The sequence below is a fragment of the Tachypleus tridentatus genome, chromosome 7 (assembly GCF_004210375.1).
Source record: "Tachypleus tridentatus isolate NWPU-2018 chromosome 7, ASM421037v1, whole genome shotgun sequence".
In the NCBI taxonomy this organism is placed as follows: Eukaryota; Metazoa; Arthropoda; class Merostomata; order Xiphosura; family Limulidae; genus Tachypleus; species Tachypleus tridentatus.
The window spans coordinates 26422796-26444589 of NC_134831.1; the positions used below are offsets into that span (position 1 = coordinate 26422796).

The 21794-nt window shown below is 33.5% G+C and overlaps 1 long non-coding RNA gene across 1 annotated transcript in view; it reads left to right on the plus strand.

The window, feature by feature from the left end:
- The first annotated feature begins 746 nt into the window (after positions 1–746).
- The window catches only part of LOC143257960 (uncharacterized), a 42443-nt gene continuing 21395 nt past the window's right edge, over positions 747–21794 (plus strand). The window contains exons 1-2 of the long non-coding RNA XR_013032052.1: positions 747–801; positions 1505–1527. This is a non-coding gene — a long non-coding RNA (uncharacterized LOC143257960). The remainder of the gene's footprint in view (positions 802–1504; positions 1528–21794) is intronic.

The window sequence follows — 21794 nt, forward strand, 5'->3', positions numbered from 1 at the left end:
ATCAAGAATAACTCTATATAACAAACTTTTTACTTTTTCTTGTTCCTGGGTAGAAAGTGTTATTTCCCAATTGCTTACGCCTGAAGTAAATGGAAAAGACCTATTTTTCTCTTTAAACTTTGCTTTTGTGACCTGGGAGCATATAACAAAAGCATGATGGGAGACTATATTTGGGAGCTGATACGTGAAAATGACTTACATTACAGTCGCAAATCTCGAAACTCTACTCACTTCTAAAAATTTTTGTTCATTTTTGTGTAAATACATGTAAATCTTGATTCGTATGTTGTTTTATTCAGATCTTATGTAAATGAAAATGTACAAATTTTCCCGTTTTTACATAGAAAATTGGTTAATCTCTAAATTTCATTGTCCAGGTCACAAAAGCAAAGTTTGAAGGGAATAATTACCTTTTTCTGTACTTTTACAACATAAGAAATTAAGACATAACACATACTATCCAGGAACAAAATTTGTGTTACATAGTGTAATCTATGTTTGCTATATTAATAAAACAACGATATAGGCAACTCAGTAATGGTTATATTTCCAGGAAGTGCATAAAAATAAAGTTCTTTCAACTTCCACATAAAGATCGGTTGATCTTTATTACATAAATTTAATTACTGTTTATTTCAAGTAATTACATATAATACAGAATTGAGTATGGGCAGGGAAATCCGTATTCTCAAGGTGATGTTACAAAACACGCTTCATACTTTCAGTTGTGGTGTGTTATAAGATTGGCTAACAGTAGCTGATTGAAGCCATGGATGTTGCCGACTGGTTGTCTTTCCTCTGGTGAGTTTTTTGTTTAGAATTAAGCAAAAAGCTATACAATGGGTTATCCCTTCTCTGCCCACTACAAGTATCGAAACCCGGTTTTTAGCGGTGTGAGTCTGCAGATATACCGTTGTGCTACTTGGGGGCTCTTCTGGTGAGCATTTCTAGGCCACGAACGGCTATACCTGAAACTTAGCCGGTTTCTGACTGATTCATTAGCCCATTGAGCACATAACGCGTTATTCACGTGAATAGGCAATCTAATTATATGATGAACAATATTCAAATAGCATTGGATCAGTTCCATAAATAGAGAGTACCAAGGAAGTCTTGTAAAAGTCTTTAAGCTGATTTGTACAAAAGTAAATTAATTGAAATTCACACTTTTCTAACCGTTATTTAAATATTGAGTTCACATCGACTTAACATTTATTCAATGTGGTTTTGCTTTTCGTAGTCTTCCGCTAGTACAGCGGTAAGTCGACGGATTTACAACCCTAAAATCAAGGGCTCGATTCCCCTCGGTGGGCTCACTAGATAGCGCGATGTGGCTTTGCTATAAGAAAACACACATACACTCTGCTTTTCATGATTTAAAAATAGTATTTACATAGATTTTAAATAGAATAGAAAAGTACCAAGTTTTTATGCTGATAACGTAAGTTGTTTTTATGATTTAAAAACATTCTATTACTTAAATTGTAAATTTATTCTCTTTCAGAAACCTTAAACAGTTTCGGCAAGGTAAGTTTTAAATAAGATTAGTGCTTATAATTCAGTTTGGAATTAAGAACAAAGCTACACAATGGGCTATCTGTGCTCTGCTCACGACAGTTATCGAAAGCCGGTTTCTGGCATTGTGAGTCCGCAGACATCCCGCTGTGTCATTGGGAAGCCGTTTATAATCCAAATCTTACAAAACGAAATAGCGACAATTCCGTTAGGATTTCAAAAATTCCGACAAAGCCCCTGTGAAGGTTGGTGCTATTTGTCTGTGTGTCTTCTCTTGGGTCATCAGACCAATATTAAGGACGGATTTAACTAAATTCTGGAAAAACATACGTACGGATAAAGGTGGTGTTAAAGTAGAAAGTGTCAATTCCTAAAAAGCTACAAAATACCACTAGTCATTGAAACAAATTTTATATCAAACTGAATTTTGAAAGTCTAAAATGTGCATATAAAATTCAAGATTTTGTAAAAAAGGTCTCTGGAAACCAGTTGATCTTATTAATAAAGCTAGAAACAGAGCACAAATAGTGCAGTTTTGTACTTAGCAAAAAAAAAAGTAGACATGTCAGGTTTGAACGAAATTTGTTCAATATTTTAGCTACTTAAGAACCTATCATTTTGTTTAAAACTAAAATGGTGTAAAGAGAATAGAAAGACAAAAATAACCTCATTAATTTAATAATAGATTTGTAAAGCCCATTTTAACATTATTCGCTCAGATGCTGTCTCGCATAGGTATATCTGAAATGCATGGTTTTACAGAGAACCGTCTCGAGTTGTTTTCAGTGTTTTCCATTGTCAACACTAAAGAAGGTATGGCTGTAAGCAGTTTAATTATAATTTTTAACCGGAAACTGGGAGTTAAAATGTTTTTAGAATGTAGTGTAAAAAACTTTTTTTTTCATCGAGAATTATTTATAAGGGGTTATTATTGTGCTGTCATCTGTTGAGGAATAGTTGAACTGTTTTAACTGCAAATTCTTGTTTAGTTGTTTTTATTCAGTGCAAAACTTCACAATGGGCTATTTAGAAACTGTTTATTCAAAAAGGTTGAACCTCAAATTTCTGTATTTGAAGTGTGTAGATTTACACTGACACACCAGGTGACAAATACTGTTGAGATTTCATGTGTAAAATCTCAGGAATCTAAGAGTATATCACACAATGTATATGTGTAAGTCAGATATTTCAGAAATAACATATTTTATAACTTCAGATAAAAATCCGTTCTTTCTTGATAATATTTGACAATTTGTCTTTGTTATCAAAGAATAGAAAGTCGTTATCCTGATAACTATTTTTAGAAAAAAATAGTTGTTTTTTTCGTTGGAGAAAATTATGACCCATTTGCGCTTTGTAAGGAATCAAACCATGGTATTTAAAGTTATAAGCCCTCAAACTTACCGTCAGACAAAAGAAAAAAAAATTAAAGAAATTGAATGGAACATTTGACAAAAATGGCTTGTTGTTCTGCAAACTGAACTTTTCTTTGAATTAATTCTCATAAATCATTTGAACATTTTACTGGTCAGCTCAGACGATAAGCTAGGTTTATTTGTTCATACGCGATTTCTTCCCGCCTTGCTTTGCCGCAGTTCGTGTTGCAGTGAATCTTACAGCGTACATTATAAAATTGGGAAATCTCTATAATAAGATAAACCTAACATACAGTTTCTTTTATTTGTTACTTACATTACCTGGAAATTTCCTGCTGCTTTCGCAGAATTCGAAATTCGCGTTTTTTATGATTCAAACGTTCGACGCAGCGTTGTTATGTAAATTATCTGAAGATGTATGTTTTAAATAACACAGTCGAGTTCTTGAATCCGTCTAAGAGTTGTATTTGATTAACTATGTATTAAAACTGTTTTTCTCTATATAACCATTTCATTATACACTGTTGCATGTTAATAATGTTTACGTAGCTTTCAGATAAATGTTTATATTTTTCGACCAAATAACAAGTTAAATACCGTGAGATGAATCTATAAAATATCCAATGTTTTCCTAATTTATCGTGCACTTGTATTTAAATGGCGATCCAGAAAGTCATTTCTTCCATTGTTTAATATCATTTGTGTTTCATTCAGGTGCTTTACAAAACGTAAACTTCGGGCTCTCTTTCCAGACTACTCACTGATATTAGCACACTAATCGTGAAATCACCGTATTAGTTTATGCATTCTCGAACGTTCTTGTTTATTGACTTATAATGGCAGACTATTTCGTAATTTATTGGTACATAAGTGCTTGTTTTAAAATTTGGTTGTATTACATTAGAGTAGGAAAATCAAATGGAGAAGCTATTGGAACTTGAAGATCCTGTTTTCAAAACAGTTATTATCGAAAAGATAAACAATGTAGACTACAAAAGGTCTCATCACTGGCTGGAACTATCTGAATGTGTTCGAGTCAATTTCAAACAAAGAAAATTCCTGAAACCAACTTACATATTTTAATTTCACATTTTAATAAAGAAAAACTGAAAGTTCTTGTAATATTGAAATACTTACATGCATATATTAGAAAGAAAATATGCTAATTCAACAGAGGTTTCTTATGTTCATTATTGATTTGGTAAAATGGTCATACTTTAACAACAATGGATGTCATGCACACAATGAAAAGTAAACAAGATGATATTGAGAACTTTGCCATCAAGAGAGTGTGTGTATGTTATCTTATAGCAAAGTCGCATCGGGCTATCTGGTGTGTCCACCGATGGGAATCGAGCAGCTCATCTTAGCGTTGTAAATTCGCAGACTTACCGCTTTCCCAGTGGGTTACCAATCGAGAGAGAAACAGAGTGGTATTATAAAAAATACTAAGTTCTTCTCATTTTAATATGCGAGATAACGTCATTAATAACGGTAAGAAATACGTTGTTTTCAAAACACAATAATGGATAGCAGACCTGTCGCTGTATCAAGAATATGAGAATTTACTGAAGAAGAAAGGTCTACCTATGGAAAGCGTTCTGTTATACGGTTTTTAACGTTTTATAATAAGACTATAAAGCTACACGTTTTTTTAACGTCATGAACGATAATTTATTTATCATCACAGAATAGTAGATTAATAACCAAAAGTGTAGGATAAAACCTTGTAAGTACTTAATGTTTAACATTTAATGAAATATAATAAGCAATTAACAATTAAACTTTACTGATTATGTAGAACGCTAAACAATATACACAATTTATTGTCAATACTTAGGCTTGAATTTAATATCCATTCAATATTAAAAAAGATACTTAACAGTTCTGACATTTGTATAGGTCAAACCACTTGAAAAAATATTATAGATCGTTTGACTGTTAACTTCTGCTGTATTGCAAAAAATATTTCAAGAAAAGAAAATGAAAAACAGATGGCGCTAAAACCAAAACTCGTACATTTTAGTACTTTTTCATTATTTTCTTAGAAGTTAAATAAATTACACTTCTTAATGTTATTAGTTGTTAAGTTAAACTAAAATTTATAAAAAAAGTCAGTGTAACAATTTGTCATTGTGATCGTCTATAAAATATTGTTTTTATATCGAAACGATATCATGCTGTAGACGATCACAATGACAAATTGTTACACTGACATTTTTTTTATAAATTTTAGTTTAACTTAACCACTAGATAACATGAAGAAGTTTATGATTTATCGTATACTATTTTATCGCTCAGGAAAGATGAACAATGTTTAATACTCGTCATAGGAATATTTCAATAGATTCAACGCTAAAAGATTCGGTTTTTACCTCATGGCTCGGCATGGCCAGGTGGTTACGGCAACTCGTAATCCGAGGGTCGCGGGTTCGAATCTCCGTCGCACCAAACAGGCTCGCCCTTTCAGGCGTTATAATGTGACGGTCAATCCCACTATTCGTTGGTAAAAAGTAGTCCAAGAGTTGGCGGTGGGTGGTGATGACTAGTTGCCTTCTCTCTAGTCTTACACTGCTAAATTAGGGACGACTAGCGCAGATAGCCCTCGTATAGCTTTGCACAAAATTCATAACTAACCAAAACGTACCTCATGTTTAGTTAAACGTCATTAATACTTTGGATGAACTTCTAACGTACGCCACATTTTGTATGTGTATAAAACTTACAGATTCACATCAGGTGTGATTTTTGAGTTTAATACATAAACAGTTCACAAAAATTACACATTCATACTACGTGTGACATTGGAGTTTAATACTTAAACCGTTCACAGTTTTTCGCCAAAAATACGAAACGTTAGTTTTGCTCTGGGTTCAAACAATAGCCAGATAATGACTGCAATATACTTATGTATAAGGGTTAATCATTCCAGGAAGGTTCATATTATGAATTTTAATGTTACAAAACTATACGTGTTATTAGGTTTAGTCTTTAGATTAAAAAAAATGTGTCAAGTATGTATGTGTGTAAGAATGAAATGTCAGCAGTGGGATTAATATGGAATTACGCAAAATACATTCTGTCTATACTTTTATTCACTGACAGATAGGTGGCACTGAGACATCTAGAGCACGTGGTGTTGATGCGACATCCTTCTTGTTATAAGAACGTAAAAAAAATGTAGGAATTTATACTTTAGGACACTAAAAAGACCTCACCATTTATTTATGCGTATTTCTTGATAGCTTTTATAAACTGTATCAGATTAACGATTACATGAAAATAAAGAATTATATCTATATATCGAAAGTGGTCCTTTGTACTCAAGTGTTATTCTGTTAGCTGCTGCTTACACACCGTTACTTTTATTCTCACGTGAAAAAGGACGATCTCGCTCATGGGTTTTCTATATCGCTGGAAGTTTAGCATCCGTTCTTAAACTTTTTCATGGATAAAACGATATTTTTAAAAATATAAAAATGTGTTTTTACACATGATTTTCTCACTTGTAAATGAAAATCTGGATAGAAACCTTTTGTTATGATATGTATAAGCAAGAAAAGATTATAAGAGTTTAAGTTTTAAAAGTCCCTTAACTATTTTTGATTTTATAACCAGCTTATATTTTTAAGGTTGTTAAGGAAACGCCAAGTCACATTTTATATTTTGTCTACTTTACTAATGCCCCTCTTTATATTTTGTCCATCTTTTTAACGCCCCTTCTCACTTTTGCAGAACATTTAATTTGTTTGTATAAATAAAACAGATTGATTACATGAGTTGTTATATGATGTACGGAGTTGTTATCATAATATTTGCGTTCTGCATCGGTAAGCAAGACTTTCTAATGTTCAAAGAGTCACACCTTTGAAATGCATTCGAAGTCTGTTTACCTATATATATGTACGTTTCTAAGGGGAACGTATTTATCAGAAACATTTTCTTTGACAACATATTCAAATATATTTGTCCTCAGAACTGATAAACAGAAGCAAAGTTCACTGAAAGTATTCCTACTTCTAGTGGTAGTCTGAAGAAAAAGAAGTAGGCATGTTAATAGGGCTGAGACATTAGTCTAACCCTGAAGTGGCGGATTTTTAAATAACAATCGAGATTTGAATATATCCAACATTGCCATAAGAAAATTATTATGGAAGCTGAAACATTAGCTGATAAATTATTCCAAAAACTTGTTATCTTATGTTGAAATAGAAAATCTCGTTTTCAGTGATTCTTAGAGAAAAAAAAACTGCAAAAACAAACAAACAAAACATTTTTAGTACTGGTAGTAGAGTAAAAATATGAAAGACATTAGATGAGAACTTTAACCTGCTTGTATTGTTTCAGTATGGTAAGTTGCATGGAAGTAGTGCTTGGAATGCTCTTTTGATAGGTTTGGATCCTATGATTCTTTTAGAAGTGTGAATTACTTGCAGAGTATACTCCAACGTATTTTTATATCTTTTTCGTATATAATGCCTTATTTTTGCTTTTGTAAAATATGTTTTTTTTACATAATACTGTAACAAACCTCTGTACTTGTACTGTTTTTGTGGTGGACTGTAGTCCTAAACGTGTACGTCTTAACAAATTTTAGTAATCCAGTCACAAACTCGTAACAAGGAAACACTTTATCAGAAGTGTTTACTAAGCCATAAAGTTATTGTGTCAGTAGTAAAACACGTGAAGGATTTATTAGGGTAATTATTTAAATGTAGCTTATAGTTAAACTACTCTTCAGCTAGTTGTTTTTGTGTTCATTGTTTCTGAATTAAGAAACAAGTGAGAGAGAGACATCTCGCCTGAAAATTATATTTCCATCGTATTTTTAAAAAAACATTGCATGGGTAAATGAGCTACAAATATCTTTGTTAAGTAAGTCTTTGCCAACATTTTATTCAATAAATATACAACTTCTATAATCAAAAGTATTAGGACAACGTACATAAAGAAGAAAAGTTCGTATTTGCAATGGGATCAAAATTTAGCAGGAAGTGTACCTTTGTTATAATTATTTGCCATCAGTATTATGGAATACATTCCCATTGATCTTGTAAACATGTAGAAAGATTTCAGTGTTTACTCTTCAAGTGATATCAACAACTCCTCAGAGAGGTTCTGTTGGAATCCTTTTGTAAACTTGTTTTCAAATATATGTTTGCCACGGCGTTTAATATGGTATGATACATTATCATACAAGAATAAGCGAATGCCCCAAAGCAATTTGCCATTGCATGCAGTACAGAAGTCCTTTACGACTGTTGTTAATAGTATATGAAGTTCAAACAGTTTAAACAAGTTCTTAGTTTAAACGCAGTCTCAGCTATTCTTTAAAGTAGGAACAATATAAACAAAGTAAAATTGTTCTCCTTGTTGATTTCAACTATTCGACTCATCCAAAATTCGAAACAAATTTGTTTTTAATGGTTGAAGTACCATAAGAGTTGGCACTTTGCTTTCACGCTTGTAACAAATGGCTTATGATCTACAGTCTGTCTGTGAAATCGAACAATATCAAGATTGCTTCACTTACTGAATGAGTTAGACTGCAGTCCTGAACTCTCACTAAAGTGGTAATTGGCGTATTGTATGTGAAATATATGGTTTCATATATCTATGCATTTCAAAGTTCCTGTTTATTTAAGAGTAAATTATTTTGGACTGGTAGGTAAATACTCAACATTAGCAGATCCAGTGACCTTTTATTATTTCAGGAATTCACCTACATAGATTTGAATAGCAGTAGGTTGGCTGAAATGTTTCAGAACTGATACCTTGAATTATGTTTCAAATAACCAGGCGCATTAGTTCCTTTCCTCTGAGCATCTTTATTCAAAGAGGCTTTTTGTAAACATATTTTGACCATTATAAGCTTCACATAGTAAATCATGGGATTTACAATTAATCAAACGTTTTTCATTTCTAAAATTATTCAAAACATCAGTGAAATGTGTAAATGCTAAAAGAAGAAATGTATACAATGTACACGCTATCAGAATCTACAAATTTTATGTATATCATAAATAATGCATTTTGTCATGTTATATAATATTAACTAGTAGGGTAGCTTTCTTTTTTAAGACGATTTGGTACACCAATGGTTATATTACAAAGCTTAAATAAGGCCAAACACGAACTAATGGCTACGGTATCGGACAGTGAATCCGAGGTTTCATGGCTTTATAAATATTCATGCTCCAGTTTAAGATGATGTCGTGGGAACGTTAGAAGTTTGACTTTCAAATTTTATTCTTCGACTGAGGTAGCTCATGAGCTGACAATGGGTGATACTGACTAGCTGATTAACCCTCTAGTCTATCAGTTCAAAGTTAAGGACGGCTAGCACAAATAGCCTTGAAATAGTTTCCTTTAAGAATCAATAAATCAAACAAAAAGTTTAATAAAGCCCTTATTTTTAGAAAGAAGATAAAAGTAAAACGCTTTTGAGCAAATGTTTTATAAAATATTTCTGTTAACATAAATCCGTTTCGTAGTAAATGTGAAATTTCTGTCTAGAGGTCTACACGTAGGTAAGTTAACAGAGAAAATGAGATACTTTATTTGGCAGTTAGTATGCTTGATTAGAGAAGTGAAGTGACTAGATGAACATGGAAGTGTTGAACCAGATTACGAAGTACAAGAATGACATTTATCTTTGTAAATTGTAAACAAGAACTTTATAATTCTACAATCAAATAGGGCAAGATGCAAAACCTAGTTATATTTAAATACAAATACCACGAAAAGACTCAACACATCACAGTATCCTGAAACACAAATTAACTTTATACACTTAAAGCCTTTGTCTTCTGATACGATCTTATGTACAAAAAAAAAAACCAGATTAGATGTGACATTAAAAGATAAACAAAGAAGAAACACAGATAATAGAGAAACAGAAAAGATACATAGGTGGCACAAAAGTAGAAAAGAATTACAGATGATACAGAAACAGAAATCAAGACACACAGATAACACAGAAAGAGTAAAAAGATACCCACATGATACAGAAACAGAAATTGAAACACACAGATGACAAAGATACAGAAAAGATACAAAGATGACACAGAAACAGAAACCAAGACACGAAGGTGATATAGAAACAGAAAAATGAGGCTTCTCTAGTTTGCATCATTCACCAGAATAATTCTCATAAAGAATTCAAGCCAACAACCTAAAGATGTAAACTTATAAGTTGCTGTAGTTATAAAATTTAATGAGAACACATTCGCAGAGAGAGTTTAAAATTTAAGATGATATAGAAAACCGCATAATCTTAAGATGCTGATTTAAAGCATTTCAGGGTGATCATTAACAAAGATTTATTGTGTAAAAATTTATATTAATGTTGAATATTTCAGATATAAAATTGTAGTAGGGTGGAGTTTATATGCATATGGTATTATATTATATAAGTGGTAATATCTACAGAGACAGGGAAGACACAAAAGTATGATACAGAACTTATTCCTGGTTTGTTTTAACAGCTCTATAGTGAAATTAGGATAACAATCCCTGCAGTTCAATTTGTTTTAAGCCTTATTATAAGTGGTTTCTAGTCTTATAATAAACGTAAAAACGTTAAAATATGGTTACATGTTTTGTTATATTATCTAAATAAATGTTCAAATATTTTCTTCGTGCCTATCTGAATAAATTAAGTACTGAAAATTCATAAACAGTTAATTTTTTATTAGAAAATAATGTCCCTTAAAATGAATGAATAATAAAATCATTTAGTTTGATCATTGCACCCATTTAGGGAACTATAAATGTATATGGCAATGTTTATCAACTTTTTGTTCACTTACTGGTAGTTTTAATTCTATAACATTTTTTAATTTAACAAAGTAAAACGATCACTACAAATATATAATTATTCTGAATTATTAATAATTTTCCAATATTTTTCTTTCACTGTATTTCCTGTGTCAAAATACAAAACAATCAAACTACTATAGTTACGTTCTCAATCATATTCAAAACTGATAAACAAAAACATGTATGATATATAGGAAAACAAACACATTGAGAATTATATATATTTTATACAGGAAGGTATAGTCTTGGTACGGAGCGTTTCAAAACAATACAATATTAAACTGTATATCAGAATCACTTTCTCGTGAAATAGTATTACCTTCATTTCTCTTTCAGCGGTCGAGATGATTTATTCGAATAAAATGCGTTTTGGCATGCAAGATATTGCGGAAAAAGAGACACACTGTCATAAGATATTACGTTTCCCATAGCTTTATTAAGGATTAGGCTTGATACGGTGATTTAGATTGACAGAAAGCATATTGAACACCTTCTGTGGCCGTTTCTGAAAGCATTATATTGTGTGCAAACTTTCCGAAAATAAAATCTCATTGCGCTGCTGGTGAATTTAGTTTATATAGGACGAGTGTTCTTAACATTTACTAATTTTAAATATGAAGTTACTTTATGATATTATCAAATAACGAATTATATTTCAGGCTACACTGTCATTTAATAACCAAGCTGGTAAAAAGCATTGCTTGGACAATCTGATTGTATTTCTGAATAATGTTATCAATATATGCCATTTAAACTAAAGGAAAACATGAAACACGTCACACTATTCATATGAAAGGTTGGAGAAAAAGAAAGTGGAATTGGAGAAGATGGATGCAACTTAATTCATGATTACGAGAGATCCATTTGCAGCTAAAAAGTTATTATAAAGACGGATGGTATGAATATTAAAACTTTGATTAAAACCAAGTACAGTATAACGTTTCGACCTTCTTAGTTCATCTTCAGGTTAGCAAAGAGAGTTTTCAACTACCAAATTGAATTGAACATTATTACTGGAAGAATCTTACGCAGATTATTGAAGAAAGAAGAGCCTGAGACAAAATACTCGGGTATATGATAAATAATACAAGAAGAATTGGTGTTAAAAATAACGTTATTTAGATTGGATTCGTGGTGTAAAATAAAATTAAAATATGAGAAGTATACGTAAAAATAAAGTTATATTTATGATAAAACTACTAAGTCACTTTACTATCTTCCATAATTTCAAAGCACCGTTCAGTAGGAGGGCAGCAAGTAAGTAGTATCATACCACAAATAAATAACTCTAAAGGATTGACTGTAACATCTATAACGCACAGATTGCTTAGAGTAAGAGTAATATTTTGTGGTATCCCGTGAATTTTAATCCGATTTACCAATTTCAACATCATGGCCGAACACACCCAATATTATAAATAAATGAAGGTTTGTTTGTTTGTTTTTTTGAATTTCGCGCAAAGCTATGCAAGGGCTATCTGCGCTAGCCGTCCCTCATTTAGCAGTGTAAGACTACAGGGAAGGCAGATAGTCATCACTGCCCACCGCCAACACTTGGGCTACTCTTTTACCAAAGAATAGTGGGATTGATCGTCACATTATAACGCCCCACGCCTGAAAGGGCGAGCATGTCTGGTGTGATGGGGATTCGAACCCGCGAATTATGAATCGAATGCCTTAACCACCTGACCATGCCGGGCTAAATAAATGAAGGAAAAACCTTTTGTTGTTGTTAAGCACAAAACTACCCAATTTCTGTCATGTCCACCCCGGATATTGACACTCGGTTTTAATGTTATAAGTTTTAAGATTCACTGCAGAGCCAGTGGAGGAGAGGAAATAAATAAAATAAATAAAGAGAAAGAATGATTAGCAACACCTGAATAAAAAGTAAAAGTGGTTGTTGCAAACTTTGTGGTTGGTGGTTCGGAATTAGGGACGATGTCTGTATATATGTCCTGTGCACCAATATCCACGCTGCGAAACGATTCCACAATAAGTAGAGCCTTTTGTCTGTGCAAAAATGCTATAAGATAACTAATAAATAAATAAATAAATATAGCTAACATAACTGTAAATAAGATAACTAATAAATATATATATTTAAAATTACTCTGTAGTTTTTACTTCCACCGATCAAATATGATAATTTGGAACTGAACCTAACAAAGTAAAACTAACCTGAACAAATAAACGTTGCGTGTAAGTAAGAAATACAAAGTGAAATAATGAGCTATCATTTAACTAATACCATATTACATTAAAATTGTTTGCCCTAGTGCTCAATATACAAATGAATATAATATCATAGAATATGATATCGTTCTTCTGTTGTTAAATGTAGTAGCACAGTAAACACACATATATGTAAATTATAGGAATTATGAAAGATATATATGCACCTGCGATGTTGTGAAGTTTTTCCTTCTTGATGAGATACTTTGCTCAGAAAGTGTTCTTTACCCAAATATCGATTTGTGTCACTTGCGGCTCGAAATACTTAAAACAGTGTGTAAAACAAAGTCTTACTTATACTGAGCTGAATAAGGAATTGATTACAAACTACTAGAATACTCAGTACAATAAAAAAGATAAAGCCCACACGCCTGATATTTCTGATGAAAGTCTCGTAAACTACAAACCCTGATACGTTGTTTTCTATCAGATCGCTAAGCTTACTGGCTTCTAATGCTTTTTTGGTTTTCGGGGTCTAAGCTCCACATTGTAATCCATGCAAATTCTTAATTACACGTCACATATGAGTTCTTACATAATAAAATTTTAATGTTTATGCTTTTATTTATTTAGTTATTTCTAAACATTTTTTCATCGTTTTCCACTTCAATATAGAATAAAATAGAATTATAGTTTTTATCTAAGTGTATTTGATTAATTTTCTATAAAATACATTTTGATCCAAGTTGAGAGAAATTCATCTCATGTTTTACTTGTATCTTTACTTCTTAACTTGAAAATTATGAACTTTTATGTTTTGTTTTAATTTCGCACAAAGCTACTCAAGGGCTATCTGTGCTAACCGTCCATATTTGGTAGTATAAGACTAGAGGGAAGGCACCTACTCATCACCATCCACCAGTAATTCTTGGGCCACTCTTTTACCAACGAATAGTTGAATTGACCTTCACATTATAACGCCCCTCCCCCACCGGCTGAAAGGACGAGCATGTTTGGCGCGACGGGGATGTGAACCCCAATGGAAATATTAATACTGTGACCTGGATATAAATTTAAGCAGTTCCAACGCAATAAGATAGTTTTATTTTAGTTACCGGTTGCAAATGGAATAAATAGTGAATAATAAAGAATTTGATCTAATAGCTATGCAGCGTGGCTGTGACATTACAGTTTTACGACATAGCATTTTGCAAAGACAAATTCAATTCATCATCAATCCAGTATACAAGGACAGAAATTCATAGTCTCTGCTTCTATTGTCTTGAACGATATATCTTTATATGGTAGAGCATAAAAATGTCTATTTCATTCTTCATATGCTTGAAGTCTGAATAGGTATATTATAGAAGTACCATTGAGAAACAAAATTATCTGTTTTTACTTTATTTAAGCAACTATTTTTTTACTATCATAAGAATATAATTTACAATAAAATTTTCAATTATCATGTTCTATTATTTAAAAATAACAATAGCATATTATAATTTATAAGATTTATAATTTGATTAATAAGTTTTAAGGATTTCACCACGAACTGGCCAATATAATACGTTATGTTGCTAAATGCTAGCAGGATTAAATGCTTTACGTGATTTCCTTATCACTTAACATCACGTTCCTATTCATTGTTTACACGTTCTTTTTAAAATAAACGATTTTTAACTAGTTGTCAGTTGCAATAAGATAATTTTTGCAATTTTACTTGAATGGTATTTTTATTTAAAATTCACGTTTATCTGAACAGTTTTTATTTCTCCTGAAGACAGAATTTTTATAGTTCAACGATCTTGTGCCAAGTACAACCTCAACTATCGTAGTCATGAAATCGACAAATCACTATCTATCTAGAGCTATAAAATAGCAACATGAGTTACTCAACAGCACATTAAGTACGCACTTATCTTATCCTCGATTACAAATACATTGAATGAAACCGTATTCTTGAAATGTTTGAGTTTGGAAAAGATATTTTTCTGATCCCACAACTTTTGAGGATGAATTATTGGAGTCTACATGAATTGAAATTAGTCGAACTAAAGTTATTTTCAATCATGCGATAATATTCATTTAATGAAATCTTAATACATCAAGTGTTTTATTTGTTAAAGTTAGTTGAACCTGGAAAAAAAAAAAAGATCTATTTAAAGTCTCATTAGGTAATTGACATTTGTGAATTTATTAAATTGTAAGAGGCCCGGCGTGGTCAGGTGGTTAAGGTACTCGACTCGTAATCTGAGGGTCGGTGGTTCGAATCACTGTCTCACCAAACATGCTTGCCCCTTTTAGCCGTGAGGCGTTATAACGTGACGGTCAATCTCACTATTCGTTGGTAAAATATAGCCCAAGAGTTAGCGGTGGGTGGTGATAACTAGTCTTACACTGCTAAATTAGGGACGGCTAGCGAAAATAGCCCTCATGCAGCTTTACGCAAAATTCAAACCAATCGATTTTAAGACGCCAGGGTTAGGTAAGTAAATAAACTAAGCTGTAAACAAATAATAATGCCTCATTGGTTCAACAGTAAGTCTAAGAGTTCACTATGCTACAAAAGAGGTTTCAATACTCGTGGTGGGCACAACACACATAGCCCATTGTGTAGCATAACAAAAATGAGAGCCAATAATAATGTTTTACAATTAATATTAAAGGAAAAATACAATGTGCTGTGAGAAAAACTAGACCTTTTGTGTTGATAATATAAAATGACAAAACTTTTTAACGAATGAATTTCTTATATTTAGATTATAAGTTTTTTAGGGTGGCAAATATGCTTAATGTTAAGCAGTTTTTAAGCGTTTCAAGCAATATGTGTGGAGTTTTAATATCTTATAAATATTGCATCTGCTTGTAAATTATTTATAAATATCCATTGGTCTAAATGTAACTAACGTATTAAGTGTTTGCGATACACAACTTACTTTACGTCTCCCTGAAGCCAAAATTAAAATGGGTCATCCAACAGCACTTAGATGTATTGAATATTGTGTAGCTTGATTCTGCTGTCTGTTTTGTAGTGGCTAAGAGCACTCGATTCGCAATCTGCGAGTCGCCGGTTCGAATATTTTCGCCTAGCATGCCTGCCCTTTCAAATGATGCTTATGGGGGACGTTGTAATGTTACGGTCAATTCAACTTTTCGTCCTTAAAGCATAACTCAAGAGTTGACGATCGGTAATGTTGACAAAATACCTTCCCTCTAGTCCATTACAGCAAAAATTACGGATGGTTAACTCAAAATTCAACAAAACAAACGAGGTGTGTGTATACAATGGTGTAGATTGTCATTAAATGAATGATGGTCGCAAGGAGGAGACGGATCGTCCTGTCGTAACTAGTTTCGGTGACCAAGCATTTGTGTCCTTAGTGATCTCTTTGATATATTTACTAAGAATATTTTCCACAGATGAATAGCATTCATTTTATTGGTGTTCAAACCCATCAATAAACTTTATAAAAACAAGTACGTGTTGGAAAACTTAAACTGAAAGTTTAATCATTCGGTTAAAAACAACGAACACGAAGATTTATTTCTGTGGAATCATAGTATTTAAAAGTATATCGGCATACTATGAGTTAACCTGGAATCATTTGTTAAGAAACTACAAACTAATGAAATGAATGGTACAGACATTTTAAACAAAAATGAATTGCATAGTATGTAAACCAGTACCACTTGGCTATGAAATCATGTTAAGGAGGACAAACAAGTTATTAAATTAATATGGTAGTATATGATATGTAAAACTCCATCATTTAACCATGAGCTGTATATTCTGTACATTTAATTCAAGTTCGTTCTCAAAATTATGTCCGAATGAAATTCCATGATACATTCTGAACTACAAGTTTGCTTTGTTTCCCAAAAATGACAAATCGTAAAATATAAATTCTCATAACATTTGAAGTATGGGTTGGTACTTTGGTTTCTGTGATAAAAACATGCTAATATATATATATATATATATAAACTTCGCTCTCGGTGATTATTGACCACAAAATATTTTTGTTATTATTGATAGTCATTAGTCATCGACAGGAAAAGTTTCTTGGTTTATTCTATTAAAATCTAGCATATGCACCCCTAAAACCCTCGCTTATTGTTTTGGATATTTCTAATTCAAAAGTAATGATTAGTTGGCTACAAAAGATGAAGACATAAACATGAAGACAACAACGGTAAGTATCCATTCCATGTATATTTTGCTTTAAATCAACAATATGTGTTACTATGATGACAACTATTATAAACCACACATCAAAGCATGACCAGATGGTTAAGGCATTCGACTCGTATTCCGAGGGTCGCGGACTCGAATACCCGTCACACCAAACATACTCGCCCTTTCAACCGTGGGAGCTTTATAATGTGACGGTCAATCCCACTATTTGTTGGTAAAAGAGTAGCCTAAGAGTTGGCGATGGGTGATGATGACTAGCTGCTTTCACTCTAGTCTTACACTGCAAAATTAGTGACGGCTAGCGCAGATAGCTCTCGAGTAGCTTAGCGCGAAATTCAAACCAAACCCAAGCTTTATCACAAAGGCAGTCAAACAATTCTGCGGTTGGAGAGGGTAAAGGAAGGATATACCTCTGAAAGGCTCTTGATTTCTACGTGTATACAACCCATATTTCGCTTCATATTTTGGTAGTGTTTTTACTATTAACTTCGAGTTTCACGCCAGTAGATACAAAGACAGAAGACCTTTTACCATTTGAATTTGCCCGAGACAGGAAGTTCAACTTCCGCTAAACAACGAGCGACATGCCGGCCGGGAAGTCGGAGACCAGGGAAAACGATGTAGCGTCTGAAACTGAGGGAGCAAGCCCGTCTATTTCAGGGACAAAAAGTAAGTCTAGTGGTTGTGGCCAAATAGAAAATGATAATGTAAAATTAAAATCTTCAATGTTTATAGCAGAAAAAAGAATTTAAAGCAAAGTTAACGCCTATTAAAGAAAATACTGTTAGGACTAGAAAAAAAAGAAAACTAGTAAAAGATATTATGCTTTCAGCATCTGAAGATAATGTAGCTAAGACTACGGTTATAGACTATAATATGCCAACAACTAGCAGTTCTAGCAACCCAAATCCCACCATGGATATTCCACAACAAACAAGTTCAGACAAAGACGAAGTTCTTTCTGACGACGAAGGCTTCACGCTTGTGCAGACTCGAAGTAAGAAAAAACAAATAAAACAAAGAACAACCACCAGTGATGACGAGAAACCCACTTGTTGAGAAATTTATATGCAAAAAACGGCTCGTTTGGGCTGAGAAAACTTCTATGTAAAGTGTTTTCTCAGCCCAAACGAGCCGTTTTGAGCCGTTTTTTGCATATAAAAGAACAACCACCACAGACACACATACACAACTCGCACCAAAATCACCTAAGCACGCAATTATAATCCAAGGAGTTCCTGGTAGTTTCAACCAACCACAATTAGCCAAAGAAATATACAGGTGCAAACCTAACACAAAGATTACTAATATTAAGCGTCTGCCCAGAGGCGGTGTTCTGGTTCGAGGACAGGAACCCGCTGACTTTAACAGTCTACTAAAAGCTTGGCCTTCAGACGCGTTCAAAACAGGAAATATTACAATACACCTACCAGGAACTAAACCAACACCGAAATCTTTTGTGATACGAGATGTACATAATTCAATAGACATAGAAGACATTAAGGAAGCGTTAAGTACACAAAACATAAAACACATTTCAGTAGACCGTATAATTTCAAACATTACTAAAAAACACAAACCTAATCAAAGTAGTCACAGACAACAGCCAGGATATTACACAGCTCATTAATAATGGTATCACTATGTGGTATCAAAAGTACACAGTAGAACAAACAAAAACACCAGCAGTGGGTCACACAGTGCTACCAATGCCAAAGGTTTGGACATGTAGCAGCAGCATGCCAAGCAAATGCGCGTTGTGTGGGCTGTGGGGAGAATCACCACATTACACAGTGTACAAAACAGAACCCCAAACCCAAATGCTGCAATTGTGGGGAAGAACACACGGCAAATTATAAAGGTTGTCAGAAATATAAATCCATTAATGCACACTTATACGAAATTAAAAATCCCAACATGAACAAGCCGCCACCACCACAAAGCACAACTACACAAACAAACACTTACGCTGCAGTGGTTAAAACTTCATCATCCCGACAGGAAAAACCATTACCAAGTGAAGAGGAAATACCAAAACCACCACAAAATACACAACCAACAACAATTGAAACAACACTGACATCTGCCATAACTTCCACTTTCTCGGAAATAATGGCAGAATATACAAACCCTACAAACACCAACAGTCTCACAGACATAATAGTTAAAATCATTTTGAAAAACATACACAAATTCCTGCCGCAAATTTTAACCTCCATCATAAACTCTACTAAACATGGATAACTTCACAGTTCTACACATCAATATCCAGGGTGCTCTTGCTTCCAAGAAACATGAGATTGAAGATACAACAAGCTCCATAAAACCTGATGTAATTATAATTAGTGAAACTCTCTTATATAACTACCATCGATTTAAATTAAACGGCTACTCCATTATTAGACTCCCAGCCGTGGGGGTGTATAATGTGACGGTCAATCCCACTATTCGTTGGTAAAAGAGTAGCCCAAGAGTTGGCGGTGGGTGGTGATGACTAGCTGCCTTCCCTCTAGTCTTACACTGCTAAATTAGGGACGGCTAGCACAGATAGCCCTCGAGTAGCTTTGTGCGAAATTCCAAAACAAACAAACAAACAAAATCCATTATTAGACATGACAGGAAGGTTAATAGAGATCCAAACAGAGGTATTTTATTATTGTATAAGACTGAACTTATAGTTCAGGAACTTAGTATCCCTTCCAGCAATGAATCTATAATTATTAATGTAAAAACGCAAAATCATACAGACGTTACTGTGGCGGGCATCTACTGCTCGCCTAGTACAGTGTTAGATGTAAATCTATTGAATATATTGTATAATAGCAATTGTAATCTTATAATTATCGGCGACCTAAACAGTAAACATATAGCATTCAACTGTCGTAGTACAAACGCAAATGGGAATCTACTTTTTCAATTTTTGGATGAATCAAACATGACTTTATTAAACGATGCAACACCGACACATATCTCGTACGCTCACGGCACCAGTGAAATACTGGACCTATGCCTGTGTTCGTCAAATATGAGTCGCAAATTCGTAAATTTTCATGTTGGTCACGATTTGGATAGTGACCACCTCCCAGTTTGGTGTATCTTCAATCTCACCCCCCAATTAAAGACCAACTGAACTACAAAAAAGCTAATTGGCCAGTTTTTCAAACTATATTAAATGAAACCTTACCTCCCGTAGTACTACATTTTTTCGCGGACGCATCAGATATAGATGCATACTGTCATATCATCTCTGAGTGTCTAAAACATGCAGCCAACAGTTCGATACCGAAACAAAAACACTTCACAACAACTCATTCATGACAACCACATAAAGAGATTAAAAACAGACGTATACTCCGCAGACAGTACATTCAAAATCGCAACCCCACACTTAAAACTCAGATAAACACAATAAGGAATAAAATACGAAACTTAATCAGACAACAGAAACAAGAAAACTGGGACACCTCCTGTTCCGATCTAAATCATAAAACTGATCCTAAACAATTCTGGACACACTTGAAAAGATTTACAAATACAGGAACAACAAATACAGCATATCCACCATTGGAACTGGATGGAGAAACAACATACACTAACACAGAAAAAGCCGAGATTTTTAAAAAACACCTAGAAAACACGTTCAAGACACATCATGAACCCGACATGAACAGATACTTTTATAATACAGTCACAAACTTTATTGATCAAAACAGAAGCATTTTTACACCTAAATTTCCAGTCAACACTATTACACACCAAGAAAAAACAAAAGACTGGAGCACTCATCAACTGATAAAACATATCACTGTAACAGAAGTCGTAACTGCTATTAACAACACAAAAAACAAAGCTCCTGGAGAAGATGGTATTCAAGCTATCCTCCTAAAACAAGGCACTCAGAGATTATATGAACACCTAACAGCGTTATTTAATCTCTCACTATCAGCTGGATATATCCCGTTTCTTGGAAGGAAGCAATAATATTAATGTTCTAGAAAGAAGGAAAGCCAGCGAATAAACCAAACAACTACTGCCCGATTAGCTTAACCAGTTGTATTGGCAAAGTATTAGAGAGGATAATTAGTAATCGTCTGTCAGTTTACTTAGAAGAAAATTCAAAATTACCAGAAATTCAAAACGGATTTCGAAAAAAACCGCCAAACTACAGACCACCTGATTCGACTTACAGAATCAATTACCGACAGCTTCAACAAAAAAGAATGCACTGTAGCTTGCTTTCTCGACATTGAGAAAGCATTTGACACAGTGTGGCATAACGGCTTACGACATAGATTGCTTGAAATGGCATTACCCCAGAAAACTATTCGCTGGCTGTCCAACTTCCTGGATAACAGAATGTGTAAAGTAAATATAAATGGGGCCCACTCAGGGTCCTTTTCACCCGAAGCAGGAGTCCCGCAGGGGAGGGGTTGTTAGCCCTATATTATTCATCATGTATGTGAGTAATATGCCTCTGTCGGACCTAAATTTAGATTATTCATCACAGTTTGCTGACGATGTAGCAGTCTGGAAAAGTGCCCCCACTCCGTCAATAGCAGCAATGAACCTACAACCAGTCCTAAATAACATCGAAGAATACTGCCAGAAATACAGAATCAAAATCAATATTCCAAAAACTCAAGTCATAGTATTCAGCAGACTGAATAAGCTGAAAAAAGATCCACCAAAACTCTATATGAATGGATCAC